The sequence below is a fragment of the Pseudomyrmex gracilis genome, unplaced genomic scaffold (genome assembly GCF_002006095.1).
Source record: "Pseudomyrmex gracilis isolate BER0280 unplaced genomic scaffold, ASM200609v1 scaffold_30, whole genome shotgun sequence".
NCBI classification, from domain to species: Eukaryota; Metazoa; Arthropoda; class Insecta; order Hymenoptera; family Formicidae; genus Pseudomyrmex; species Pseudomyrmex gracilis.
The window spans coordinates 805652-819803 of NW_018020614.1; the positions used below are offsets into that span (position 1 = coordinate 805652).

At 39.0% G+C, this 14152-nt stretch overlaps 1 protein-coding gene and 1 long non-coding RNA gene across 4 annotated transcripts in view; one reads left to right on the forward strand and one right to left on the reverse strand.

Annotated features, from left to right (window-relative positions):
- LOC109852534 overlaps window positions 1-1704 on the reverse strand; it is a 5299-nt gene extending 3595 nt beyond the window's left edge. The window contains exon 1 of one of the 2 annotated variants that reach the window (XR_002250007.1): window positions 1114-1704. This is a non-coding gene — a long non-coding RNA (uncharacterized LOC109852534). Of the gene's footprint in view, window positions 1-1085 lie in introns of both variants that reach the window. The other variant, XR_002250006.1, reaches the window with a different exon arrangement.
- LOC109852533 overlaps window positions 1-14152 on the forward strand; it is a 62192-nt gene that overhangs the window by 2183 nt on the left and 45857 nt on the right. Inside the window, exon 1 of one of the 2 annotated variants that reach the window (XM_020423762.1) lies at window positions 5330-5371. The exons of the other annotated variant lie outside the window; for it this stretch is intronic. The gene's annotated coding sequence lies outside the window, so the exon portion shown is untranslated. Of the gene's footprint in view, window positions 1-5329; window positions 5372-14152 lie in introns of those variants that run through there. 2 annotated transcript variants of the gene reach the window in all.

The following is a 14152-nucleotide window of genomic DNA, read 5'->3' on the forward strand; positions in this document are numbered from 1 at the left end:
CGGGTTTTGTAGCTCGAAATAGCGTGAAATGTTTTTTTTTTTTTTTTTTTTTTTTTTTTTTGAAGTGACGCGCGACTTTTAGCCATTAAATTATTGTACTCGTGTCGTTCATTCGGAGAAAGACCTATAAAAACAAAGATCGATAAGAGAGGGGACGGCGAGCGCGTTTGTAAACCTTGGAATCGATGCATCATCAGGCGAATGAAACACGAAGGAATTATTATGCGACACGCACAAATCGAACAGCTTTGCGAAGCCGATCCGAAGCGAAATTGATCCAATCACGCGTGACAATGTTTTGCTGTCTGTATTCGACGGAATGTTCTCTTGACATTTTGATCGCGCGCGCGCGCGCACGAGTCGAACTCTGTCGGTTTAAACTAATTATTTAAAATCATTGTGTTCAATCAAACTGCGCGATGTGTGCTTGGATCGAATTTATTTTTTTACCTGCAAATTATTTCAAAATCTTTTCAATAACTGTTTCGGATGAGTGAACAACTTTTAGGTTTTTAGAATTTTTGTTTATTTTTTTTGTTTTTTTTTTTTGAGAAAACTATATCAACAAATAGAAAATAATTGACAGGCAAAACGAAGGATAAAAAAATCGCGATGTACGTTTATTTGTTTAAGTGCGATAACATAAGAAAAGAGACAAACGTAGTACTAAGATACATGTTAATTACAATTGCAAGTTAACTTTGAACTTTTCCGTGTGCTTTTTACGCTTTAATGCACACCGAACAGACCGCAAATTACCGCACTTACGACACCACTCGACACCAAATTTGCGTTTTAGTTTACGCGCATTAAATTACACGTAATTTATTTCGGAAAAAGATAGTGGTGTCGTGTAACGTCTCTCGCGCCAATTTTGCGAGAGAGATATTTAGTCCGACTAACGTCAACGTGAGAAATAGCAGGTTGATCCTCGTCAGCCTTGAGCGCACCTATATCAAAATCAAGAGATGAACAAACAAACGCGCCGCTATTGGAAGATAAACAGCTTACGAAGCGAAGATCGCTTCGCCCGCGAGCTGCGAAATTTCCATCACACGCTGTGCGAGATGTGTGCGCGCATTTACCCAGTATACATATAACGATACGACGCACCAGCACACGTTGCCGCAAGGTGTATCACTGAAACTCTCTGTCTGTCTCTCTCTCTCTCTCTCTCGCTCTTTCTCTTTCACGTCTCTATCAATTTCCGTCGCGCGGAAAAGTTATGCACGAACGACATTCGATCGCTTTCCGTCGAAAGGATTAACGGAGATCAGGAATCGTGTAACAATTTGCGGAGAGCAGTGCCTTGCGATTTGCCTTCCTCTCTCCGGTGCTTTTCACTAGCAATCGATTCGCGCGTTTCATCTACGACGTTTTTCACCGCAAAACGACCGTTCCTTCGCTTATCCGCTTTCGGTCTTTTTGCGACGCGTTTTCGCGACAGACGCGAAAGAAGAACGCGATCTTCTTCCTTCTCTTCGCGCCGAAGCGTTGAAGAAACACTCGGCGAGCGCGTCCTCGATCGCCGTGTTCGATCGTTCGCCGTCGATGTTCGTGCGCGTCACGCGCGACTCATCGTCGCGCGAAAACGCGCCGACGAGAGATGCGATTCCCGATCGCAATCGCCGCGGTCACGCGTTATCTATCTTTAGAACGTCTCCCAGGGTTCTCCCCGGCCGTTATACTTGACGCGGTGCTTCGGCGTCGGCCGTGTTGCCTACAGCCCAGGCGAGCCGAGACTGAGGCGTCCATAACAAGCGCTGGCTCCTCAGGATGCCGCGCACGCGCGTTCTCATCAACATCCCGCAACTCTCGCGCTGCCGCGCTCTTCTCTCTTTTCTCTCCGCATTCGTCGTGTCCTCTCAGCCTCTTTCTCCTCGCGGTCTCCGCACTCTCGTCGCGGAGAAATTAATCGGCCACTTTCCATTTTTCCGCGTAGCGCGATATGCTTTGGCCATTTTCAGTCGTTCAGATTTTTCTTTTTTCCGTTTTCGTTACCAAAGCGAGCGATTATTCGTTGGAATTAACCACAGGTCGCTCGCGAGAGAATCGGAGATAAAATATATTTTTTTTAAAAGCTCTTTATCCTTCTGTGAATTTAAATGAATCAAATTGCGAAAAAGAAAAAAACATCTTAGTCGGGAGTCAGACTCTTTCCTCACGCAATCATCATTGTTAGTATATTGTTTGATAAGACGCCGAGAAAGATCCCATAAGAGAGGGCTCGAAATAAGAGGGATCGAATGAAAGAGGAACGTTTTTTTTTGTGTGAAAAATAAAGTCTAAAAAGAAAACATTTTTTTTTTACAAAACCTAGTAACATTATAGCTCGCATTGGCATTTTCATTCATTCCTATATTAAAAAACTTTTATTTTCTTACTCGGATAGATCTCGAGAATGTTCTGCTGCGCACAGAGTGAAATGTTATATATACTTCGGGATATACAATTTTAATTTCTTTCAACCGCGCTGATACATTGTTTGTTCAATTTGCGAGATTGCGCCGCGACGCAACTCAATTTTAAAAGAAGAACGAAGATGTTGAATATTTCCTCACTGTCTCGAACATCCGACGATATACGTCGGTGACTCCCCGTCCGTTACTTTCGGAATGTAGTAGGGAAATTAATCTTTCCTTTGAAACACGCGACGGTAAACGTTGCAAGAAAGTCTCTCTCGCGAATATTGTCGCGCCGTTTTCGAGCGACAATATATTTGTTTCCACAAACGGTATATTTGTTTGACAGTATATTCGTTTCCATTTTATTGTTCGCGTTTTCCTCTAAACTGTTCGGTCGCGCGTGGTTCTTTTTTATTTTTTTTATTTTTGCGAGATTCTATAAGTCGAGACTGAACCGTGCGAGATCTTACACACACACACACACACACACACACACATTCGTACGTGTATAATGTTCACCTAGTGCGCGGACATCGCGCTCGCGGTATCATCGATCAGTTTGCATAATATTGTCGCATACGTTTTCGCGATAAATCTTCGCAGTTATTCACATGGGAAAGTGGTTTGCAAAGCATTAACGTATATACAACAGCTTTTACATTTTGATCGGACTAGTTTCGGAATTATTCTCGTTTCATGAACTTACTTTATGCGTGACAGGATTGTCATGGAAGAGTTACCGGCAAGTTTACCAACATAGAGGAGTCGCCATATAATCGCGGACCGCCGCTTTCCGAGATTAACAGCGGGATTCACGTGAGATACTCTCTCGCAAAGATTACGGTGTTAATATAAATTTGCGAGCTTGTGCAATTTTATGTTTAATATTTTACACACACACGCTATCTCGCTTGAAAACCGACGAGGTTGATCAAAGTTTTAGTCTCACGGAGATTTTAAAGAGTAGTAATTGTTTATTTTGTCAGGAATAAAAATTGTTTTTGCTATTTTTAAACTGTTGAAGCAAATGATATCTGTGCCCTATAATAATAAGTCCGTTCGATTGTGTCTTCTTAATAAAAGGAGCCCTCTCGCACAAAAGCTGAATAAAATTGCAACAGCCAGAACGGTCTGACCTTTGGAAAAGCGTGCGCGCGCGGGCGCGCTCGGAAATCGCAAAAGAATCCTGAGAAGAGCGGATTTTTTTCTCGGCACGTTTACTCCCTGAGTAAACTCATCGCCGGTAAGTGGAAACTTTTGTTCGCTCGCAAATCGCCTGTTAAAAAAAAGTAAAAGTTCAAAAGACACCGCCACCTGCCGGATACCGCGAATGAATCTCGAATTATAAGCCGCGGAAAGCCTGTCGGGAATCGTTCGCAAGAATGACAAACTTTTGCCCGATTCGAGTTTATCAGTTTGAATAAAATTTAGCGCGGGTGTACGGAACGATATTTCCAGATATAAATACAAACGCGCCCTTTAAAACGTAACTCGTCTAACTGAATGTACCTAAACGAAGGTCGCGCGCGGTTATAAGTCGGGTGTTTGTAAGTTTCTCGTTATTATATTAAGAAACTTGAGACGCGCACGGAAAACTAAAGAAAGACTATAAACATAGGTATGTAAAAAATAATCCAAGATACTATTTCAGTTGTTTTTATACGTGCATGATATTTTGACAAAAAGAAAATTTCTAAAAGAAAGAATTATTTTGAAAAGTTTTATGTTATTTCACATTACAATGTGAATTAAGAGAAAATACAGTTATTTGAGAATCAAGAGCGAGTTGTACACGGAGTGTCACCGGAGTGAATTATATTATGTATTTTTATTCCAGAGATTTTAATTTAAAAATGTGTTTTCTTTGAAATATATTTTTTGAATGCGCTGGTTTGCGCGTTTCGAATATCTGAAATATTTCCGAAGGCAATTTCACATAAATTTTCTATGTGGAATTTGAATGAGAGATCTTATTTAGAATCGCGAGATTACATTATTATACGTGTCTGATCGAAATCTAAAATTTCTGATGTAAAATTTAACAGTCTGTCCGGAAATCATATTGGATTCTAAGTAGATTCTACGTAATTTTCTACATAAAATCTGTTTAGATTTTCCAACTAGATTCTCTATTTGAGAATATTTATATTTTTGAGAGAAATCTCATGTTTTCCTAACTGAATCTGAGATTTTTCTGAAATGTCAGAGTAGATTTTACTTAGATTCGAGAAAAAGTTTTATTTCAATTTTTCTTAAATTTAATTAATTTTATACATCAATATATTTTTGATCTCACACTGACAAATTATTGAAAATACATATCACGAATGTGTGTTTGTTTGTGTGTGTGTGACGTGCAGTCTTTTAACATTCAGTCTCTATAGCGGCGATTGCAGTCGAACCCTTGAATTTAATCCCGCGCCAGAAGGGTCAAACAAAGAAGGGAAGCAACTTATGCGTGAGGCGGACTTCCAATCAGGACTCGTGTTAACCCGCCCGAAAGCCGCAAGGTTCCGTTGCCCCCACACACGCTTCCTCTTAAAGTCAGTTTGTCACGAAGCGCGCGTTTGAACCGACGTGCCTCGATATATAGTCTTTTCGGTAATACGGCTTTGTCATAAAAAAAAAAAAACAGAACGTAAGAAGGAACGTTTACGATTTACGTGACGTATCTGCGGTGGCTAGATTAAAATCCGAAAGTGTCGTCGCGCGGTGTGTTGTTACTCTTTGTTACGAGGCTCGCGTAAATTGTCGAGTCAGGTTAATAATTTTGTCGGTGTAGTCACGTATCTCGCGACACTTTCACATCGCGAAATTTAAAACTCGTATTAATTTCAAAGTTGATTCAAGTTCTCGTAAACAAGTTTTATGCACGGTGTTGTAATATTATAGCGAATGTGAGAGAGCTGAATGTTGTGTGGTGCCGTCGCGTGTGGTGAAAATTTCCCGAAGAACCTAATTAGCACGTGAGTCTCATTTGTGATATAATGCAAAATCTCTTTGGAAGATTGTTTTTCTCCTATTTAACCTCTCCTTCTATTTAACTAACAAAGAAACACGTAACATTTACACAATAACACGTTTGTCAGAAATGTTTTTTTTTACTTTCTCTGTGGAAATTCTTTTTTTATTCTCGCAACATCTTCCGTACGCGAACTTAAGAAAAAAACATCGCACTCATTATTTTTTTCATTGTGTAAAAACGCGCTTTTACCAAATAACTTTCGCATCAATTATCGCATATTTGTTTGTTACGCGGTTTGTTGTACGCGTGTAACGTGTGTGACCGAAACGCAAAAATTTCAATATATTTTTCATGCTCCAGGGAGTATGAGATTTTTTTTTTTTTTCTGACACGAGAGATCTGGCACGAGAGAGTTGTGTTTTTGCGTGCTGTGCATCTGCGGTGTATCGAAAATTAAAGCTATCGCTGGGAATCGCAACTGATTTGAATTTTTATTTTTCATACTCGCAACTGATCTCTTTTCGCGACGTAAAATGGTAATAATAAAAAAAAAAAACAAACAAAACAAAAAAACGAGACAATTTAGTTTGAATTCAAAATTACACGTCACGTAAAAACAAAAAGAAGCGACAGATAGTTTAATTAGACAAAAGATCAACGAGAAGAGAGTTCATTCGTTAATTATCCAAAATATATACGCGGATGATTTTAATTCCGTCTCGGCTTTGTGCCGAGCAATTTATCACTCGCTGCTAATGGATTCGCGCACGTTCGATACTCACGCGCCCACATAATTCGTTTACGGGATTGTAAGCATTGAGATCGAGTGCCGTGGCAATCGGTTTTGACGCAAATTTGAATGCGCGCTCCGTTTCCTCGAAACGGAAACGGAGCGCGTCCTGCGAATAAAGAAAACGAATGTCTGGATAAATCATCCTTAAGAATATTTCTAGCTTTTCTCTTGTTTCTTTTTCTCTCTCTCTCTCTTTCTCTTTCTTGCGCTGCTGATCTCGCGCTTTTCCGTATTCGCCACACAAAGATGGCAAAAAGAGTGCGGAATCGCTCGTTCTCATAATTGACTGCAACATTCCGCTGAAAGTAGCGGAACCTAAATTTTTCAACGGAATTTACAGAAATCGCAATCCACCGATTTTAATTCGCTTTCACATCGCAATCGCGTGTTCGAAACGCCGCCGTTCGAAGAGCGCGTGCCGCATTTTTCCGATCGTACGCAGAGCTTTAAGTTATTTTAAACATTACCAATTAATACGTTCTTTCGTAGAAAAGAGATGTAACAGACCGGAACACGTTAAAAAAAAAAAAAAAAAAAAACGATATTGTGAAGTTTATAATGAGTTAACATGAAAGGAGCGCATTGAAAACTTTTAACCGCCAGACGCGAAGCGTGCTTTTGTTACTTTTGCTACGTGATAAATTTTATTCCTATATTGAAATGAATAGCAATTATACTAGTGAAAATGGGAATACAGTAATATTAAATTAATTAGAAAACGGTTTTAAATCGGATAAAATTGTATTAAATAGCCGAGTGTTTTGCTCGGAAATTACGAAGGAGAAAAAGCATCGTTATTTATTTATTTATTTATTTTTTTTATCAAGACCTGAAGAGCGTTTATCAAAAGATGTTTTCTGCAGTTTCACATGACAGAGAACGGAGAGAGGTCTGTTATCCTATTTTATAGTAATTACCGCAACGTAAATGATCCTGAGTGCTACGTCTGTTTTCCGAGGATAAAAAAGAAAAATCACGATTCGCCAAGAACGTTGTAAAACCTTCACGATATTTTCTCCCAGGTCCTACGGGGGCGAGTAATGGCTGAAAGTTTCTCTTTTATCGAGTAAGCAGCGTGTAAAAGAGAAGCACGTTAAAAGCATTTATTGCCGGAAGAACGATGCGACAGATGGTGGCAACTTGAAACGCGGAAGAACTGACGTGTGTGCGTGCACGCGTGCACGCGTGCGATTTTTTGATCCACGAGAAAATATCTTCATTTATAATATAACGTGAATCTTTTTGTGAAAAATATATAATCGAAGATATATACGCCATCTAGTAGCGAAACATTTATATTGTGTTTGAAATTCTGCTCAAAGTCTTGTTGTTTAACGCAATCAAACATCCGTCAACATGACGGATTTGAGAAATGCAATTTATCGTGCAAGTAATATTCTGAGTGATTTTATTTCAACAAAAAATCACAAGTGTAAAATATATTAAAAATCGTTGTAACTGCAAGCTTGTTTTCTTTTTAAATTAATTATGTAAATATTAAAGACATTAATGATATAAAAACAAATATGAAACAATTTTTCAAATATCCGTCAAACTGACGAGTGTGGTAAAACCAGATATATATTTAACTCTGGTTGTTCTTTTATTATTAGATTCTAATTTCATATTCACTCCCCATCCTCTTTCGAGAAATTATTACTTATTTAGTTATTTATTCAGTTTTAGATGTTAATTAAATTTATGTGCGCACGTAACACAATACCTCGTGCAATGCACTCTCTTCTCTGACGATAAGTTACCGAATCACCGGAATAATTGTGCCGTAATTAGTTGGCTCATGCAATAGCGTTTCTAATTTCTAGGTACTTATACCGCGCGAGAAATGCGATATTAATGTACATACATCGCGCGCTCGCGATTTATTCAGCGCGCTCGATGTGATTGCGTTATTCTCGACAATCGAATTTGTCGATACTAGAATGGAAAGTTTTTTTTTTCGCGGTCTCTATTTTTGAAGAAGACTCCGAATTACTCGCAATGCGCATATACCTCGGAACAATATATAGATCGCACGTTAATTAATTTTATCCATTAACATTATTAGCGTATTAATTTCAAAGTTAATTAATTAGCGGGAAATTTCGCTCAAACAGGTATTTATAGCAAAATATTGAGATGCGAACACACGTTTTACACGGATAACAAACACGGGGGCCGCAATTAGCGAATCGATCATGATTATTTTGCGAAGATAAGCTTTAATTATCCTCTTGTGTGTAATTGCCTTTCCGATGTGTTTTTAATCGCGACGTTATTGAAGCAGCGAAATCTCCTCCGACGTTTTCTCTGTTTTTGTTCTCTCTCTCCGGCCGATGCGCCACACTGTTTTTTTTATTATACAAACTTGATTAACAATTCAAACACGCACGAGAGGACACGAGAAACGAAGAGCAAATATTCTATATGTCCGACGCTATTTGTCCCTGTTATTTACTTGGGGAGGGAGGGAGGGAGCCACAAAAGTTACGAGGCGGCGGAGCAGATGCAATTTACAATTGTAACGGGGCCCCCGGTTAACTTCCGACGAGTATCACGCTCCGCGGTGCGTGCCTCGCATTGACCATAGCGAGATATCCTTTAAGTTGCAAAGCAATCTTTTTCCTTGCATCATGCATGCCGTTGCACCGCGGATTAAAGCGCGCGACCGACGCGCAAGCGCGCGTTTCACGGGCGTAAACACGCGCGTTGCACGCGCGTGAAAATGCGAGATCAGATCGTTAATCATAGAATGTCGTGACTAATTAAAAACACATTTTGAATAAATTATAATTTATTACAGTTTATTTTATTATATTGTAACTTTGTTTAGTTTTTTTTTTTTTCAATACAAAAACTCAACCTGCTTAAGCTGTCCGAGTCATTTTAGATTTATATCAACGTTTAATTAAAATTTAAAACAATTTGAAATTTGAATAATAATCGTCGATTTTTGCAATCTTTACGCGAACTATCTAGAAAGATTAAAAATTGCAATTCGCGTTGAACACAGTTTTAAAAAAATTGGCGAGGATGAGAAGTTCGTGTGACATAAGAAGACGCGCAACGACGACGTCTTCGCCCGATGTGAAAGCAAAGTTCTAGTAAATTCAGGTTCGTGCCTCGTTGTCATAGATCGTATCGTACATCCTCGATTGACGGCGATGGAATGTCTGGAGGATTCTTCCAAGAATCTTCATTCCGAGCGAAATTATAATTCCAGGCACAGACGCGGCCTCGAAGAGGTCGAAACTCGAGAATGGGCAACACTTCGCCGTTCTTCTCTTTCTCTTTTTTTCCCTCTTTCTTTTTTTCTCTCTCTCTCTCTCTCTCTCTCGCGTGCATTAAACAAAGAAAGGCTATTGAAAATTGCCGTGTGGTGCTTTAAAAAGCTCATTTTTCTCTCGATTCGATTTCCTGTGTGGAAAAAAAAAAAAAAAAAACATTCTTTCAAGCGTATTGTTATCCGATTTCTGTGTGATCGGTGATTTTAATTTACTGTATGTAGAAAAACAGACAAGAATTGTGATTTATATGCGTTGCAATATATTATATTATTATTTTCTTTCCACACGTGTGTTTTGTATATATATTTTTATTCTATCGCCGCGTTACAATTTTTTCATAGGTGTACGCGTATGTGTATAATACAAACATTGACTGAAATGAAAAAAATTGGCCGTAACACAAAAACGCGAACAAGAAACAAAACTGATGCGAAAATAAATCGCAATAATAGATTTAACAGACAAAAAAACGGAGTATCGAAAAGAGATATCACAGAGATCATATCCGAAACATCGAACGGTCCTCGCAGTCTATTTGCGCTAGATATACGCGCGCGCGACGAGATAATTATGCTAATGTGCAATAACAGAAGCTTCACAATTTTATTCGTAACGTAGAAAGAACGTTTTGCAAACACGTTTGCGGAATCAGTTGGTTGACGAATAAATTAATTAAACGCGAACGTCAGTCCATGAGACCAGAGTTCCATTAACAAGAGAAAATGTCCACGCTGCAGTTGAAGCAACTATATATATGAAAATATAAATATATATATATATATATAAAATATACTCTGCGAGAGCTTCTACAGCCTATTAAACTTTTAATATTCTAGGCGAGCGTGAGTTTGCGCGAGGACACAGTTGTGATTCAAGTTTGAAATTAACCAGTGTTGTTTTGTTCGTCTACAAACAACATATATACATGTATATATATAATATATAAACTTATGTACACATATTATAAATGTACACGTACTAAATACCTCCAGATAAATTTTCCGCGACAGAAACGCGCTTCTCTCGAGTACGCGAATTGTTTACTTGAAATATCGCATTGTATTTCACATATGAGATAAATTATCGCGTGTTGTTTTGCATATTTATAATCTGAAAACACGCGAGAATTTATGCGTAGGAATTTATGTTTTCGCTGACGCGAATTCTCTCGTTTGTCAGGATTGATATTTCGAGATCCTCGTTCATCGGCTATTCACACATCGCGTTGTTATTAGTCGACTGGAGATTTCACCTTGGACTTATCTTTAAAATTTCGCCCACGATTCCAACGTGAACGCACGAAGTGAATTTTTTTTTTTTTTCTACTCGATTTTACATTCCTACAGATATACAAATTGTGCAAGATCGTACACGGCTCTCTAGAATTCAACTATAAAAAAAAGTCACAAGATCAGTGTACGAAATATTTTTAAAGTGCAAATTTCAAATTCTTATAATTCGAGTTTTAGATTTACTTTAAAAATCTATATCGAATGCTTGGTTTGCATCTCGTGTACATACAGAAACAATTTCTTTATTCCTTCGTGATTTTATACCGTTGGAGATTTTTACTAGATTTTTGAGTGATTTACTTTTTTTAACACAACTTTAGAAAATTGCAAAACTTTCAGAGATTCCGTGACGTTCGAGATCTTCGTGACTTATTAATCGAAGATGAGGTTGTTGATTTTAATTCCCGGGTCGAACGTTTGATAATGTCGATCGAGACGCGAAAATTATCGAGATGAAGGCCTTTTGAAGAAAGAGAGAGATAAAGAGAAAGAGAGCGCGGATGTAGCACTAGAAATCATTTTTGTTTCACTGTGAAAAAAAAAAAAAAAATCTTGATCCGACTGATGGAGAATATCCTGTCGGATACAACGCGCGACTCCACCACGTCAATTGATTATCGAGCCGGTTATGTGCGTATCGTGCACGTATATGTATACACACGTACATACGTACGCATGCGAGTCGCGTACACTCTGTCATTATTGCGAGAACGGTGTGTAGCTCTACATCTGCGTTCTGTAAATATTCGCGTTTGTTTCTGATTCTTTTATAATCCCCGAAGCGTAATCGCGCCTTTTATCATCACCCATATCACGTGTTTTATACTCGACAGAATTGGCTCTTGTTTGATCTACGCGAGCGTCGACCTCTTCCCTTCTCTCTGACGCGCTCGATTCTCATTCAATATCGAAGTCGCGCGCTCGCCAAGATGCAAATATCAACGTACACGTATCACGTTTTGTTCCTTTCGTTTCGCGCACACGTTCGCGAACATACGCATCCGATCTCGAAAATTAATTCGAGATCACGGGTAAAGTCACGGAAGAAAATAAAACAGACATGACATTATTTTACGCCCCGAATTATTTTATTCGCGGGAATGAGGAGAATATTGACACCTAGCAGAGCAGTTCAAAAGTTTTCAGATCATCGCGCAATTTCGCGATAATCGTGAAATAATGAAAAAGATGAATTATTCATTAAAAGATTAAATACACTCGCCGAGATGCAAATAAACACGTGACACACGTGTTTCTGTTTCGCTCTTTTCGCGAACATACGAATTCGAAAATTATTTTGATCGATTGTATTCTTTTTTACACAAAAGAAGTAAAAAAAAAAAAAATAATAAATAAAAGTAACAAAGCGTTACGTTGAATGATTTCCCGCGTTACCGAAATATATTTTACACCGAGCGGCAACAGCTTTGAAATTTTCAGATCATTGCGCGCCGTTAATAATAATTCATATTTTTAATTATTATTTCAATATTCCGCGATCAAAATAATCGCCAAGTCGAAATAATTTAAAATATAAATTATTCATCAATAGATTGCTATGGATGTAACGCAAAATAAATGCATTTATTAACGTTCAGCGATCTATTGATTTCTGAATGTAGCTCTATTCGCCGGCGAGAGAGACATTTAAATATTCCACGTTTAAATATCCCATGCTCGAATGCAGTCGTGAAAATGAGATAAAACGGTTAATTACTTCTGAATAATAATAACGCGCCGCGCGAATCCATTTACGTATTGTATTCCATTGTTCGTTGATTTCGAGGTACAACGACGATTCCCGAAATGTAATCGGAGAGCGTTTCACGAGCGTTGAAACGACGTTGAAACGACGTTTTCGGTGGCGCTTCGAAACGGGGGTAAAAAGGGTTGATTACGTGGAAACACTTTCGTGAGGCTCCTTTTCGAACCGAAAAGAGAGAGAGAGAAAGAAAGAAAGAAGCTCGTTGTCTGCGGCTGGCGTTTACGATGTCGCGTCCTTAGAAGACCGAGGAGATTAAACCGCCGATTATACCGGGAGGGATACAGTTGGCACACACAGCCGTGTATTTTTCGAACGTCAGCCTCCTCCCCATTGGGGGCTCCCGCGAAAACATCGGGGCCCTTCCCCGACTTTTACGAAGCGCACGAAGTAGAAATTAGATTTTTTCCTGCCCCGGACTCTGAAGTTCTTTTTCTCAGCGCGAGCATATTTAGCAATAAAGCCGTAGGTTTCAGGAGCACCCGGCTAGACATATAATTAGAGCTGGCTATCTCGTGAGAATATGCTTCACCGCGTAATGGCTGCGGGTCACGGAACCCGAAAGCGCAGTCTCTTCTTTTCCTCCCGGGTCTCCCTTTTTCTTTCTTTCTCTGCTCTCGGAGGCCCTTTACATGCGAATTCATCCGGGCGCGAATTCGATTTATGTATATACAAGCCAGCGTCGTATACACTGATTTTGACGACCATTAACGTCGTTTGCTGTTGCGCGAATTATTTCCCGCGGCGGCAGTTCGCATTGCTCTTCATTTTTCATTGATCGATCGCACCACGTGCGTGAAAATGCAAAAAAAAAACTTTTGAAAACATTTCATCTATCAATCATCACAGAGCGATTCAAAATTCTTTATTTCGCGAGAACACGAATTAATGAGAATAACAACAACAAAAAATCAAAATTAATAAAAAATGTAGAAAATATATATAAGATAATGTTCCAATGAGACAGAAACAGAGAGAAAGAGAGAGAGAGAGAGATAGAAATTACGGATAATATCACTGGACATTTATTAAATAAATAATAATAAATAATAAATCCTCCTATGTAAAAAAATCCATTTGAACCGCGAAGTTCGCGTTTTGATATTGAATGTATGCATCTATTGTCTTTTTTCCGCGTTGATGATTGGTTGGTTGATCGAGTCAAGTCGAGTCGAATCGAATCGGTAAGATCAAGAAAGTAAATAATGACAGAAAAGCGATTTTGACAGTTCGTCGTATATAGTACGTGGAGAAAATTAAAAACATGACTAAAGTAAAGTCACGTGACAGGAAAGAGTAGAAAAACAACACGTGACTAAAGTAACGTGACTGTAATTTATATTATATGCAATATAACATTAAATACTCTATATATTATACACATATAATTTATTATATATTTATAATATACTTTATATTATATTATATGTATTATATACATACTACAGAGTAAAGTCACTGACCTCGGCCGTGCAATCTTGGCGGGGTCATTGACCTCGGCCGCGCGACCGCGACGGGGTCATTGACTTCGGCCGCGCGGCCTTGGTGGGGGGGGTCACTGACCCGGCCGCGCGGCCTTGGCGGGGCATTGACCTCGGCCGCGCGGCCTTGGTGGAGGGGGAGGGTCACTGACCCGGCCGCGCGACCTTGG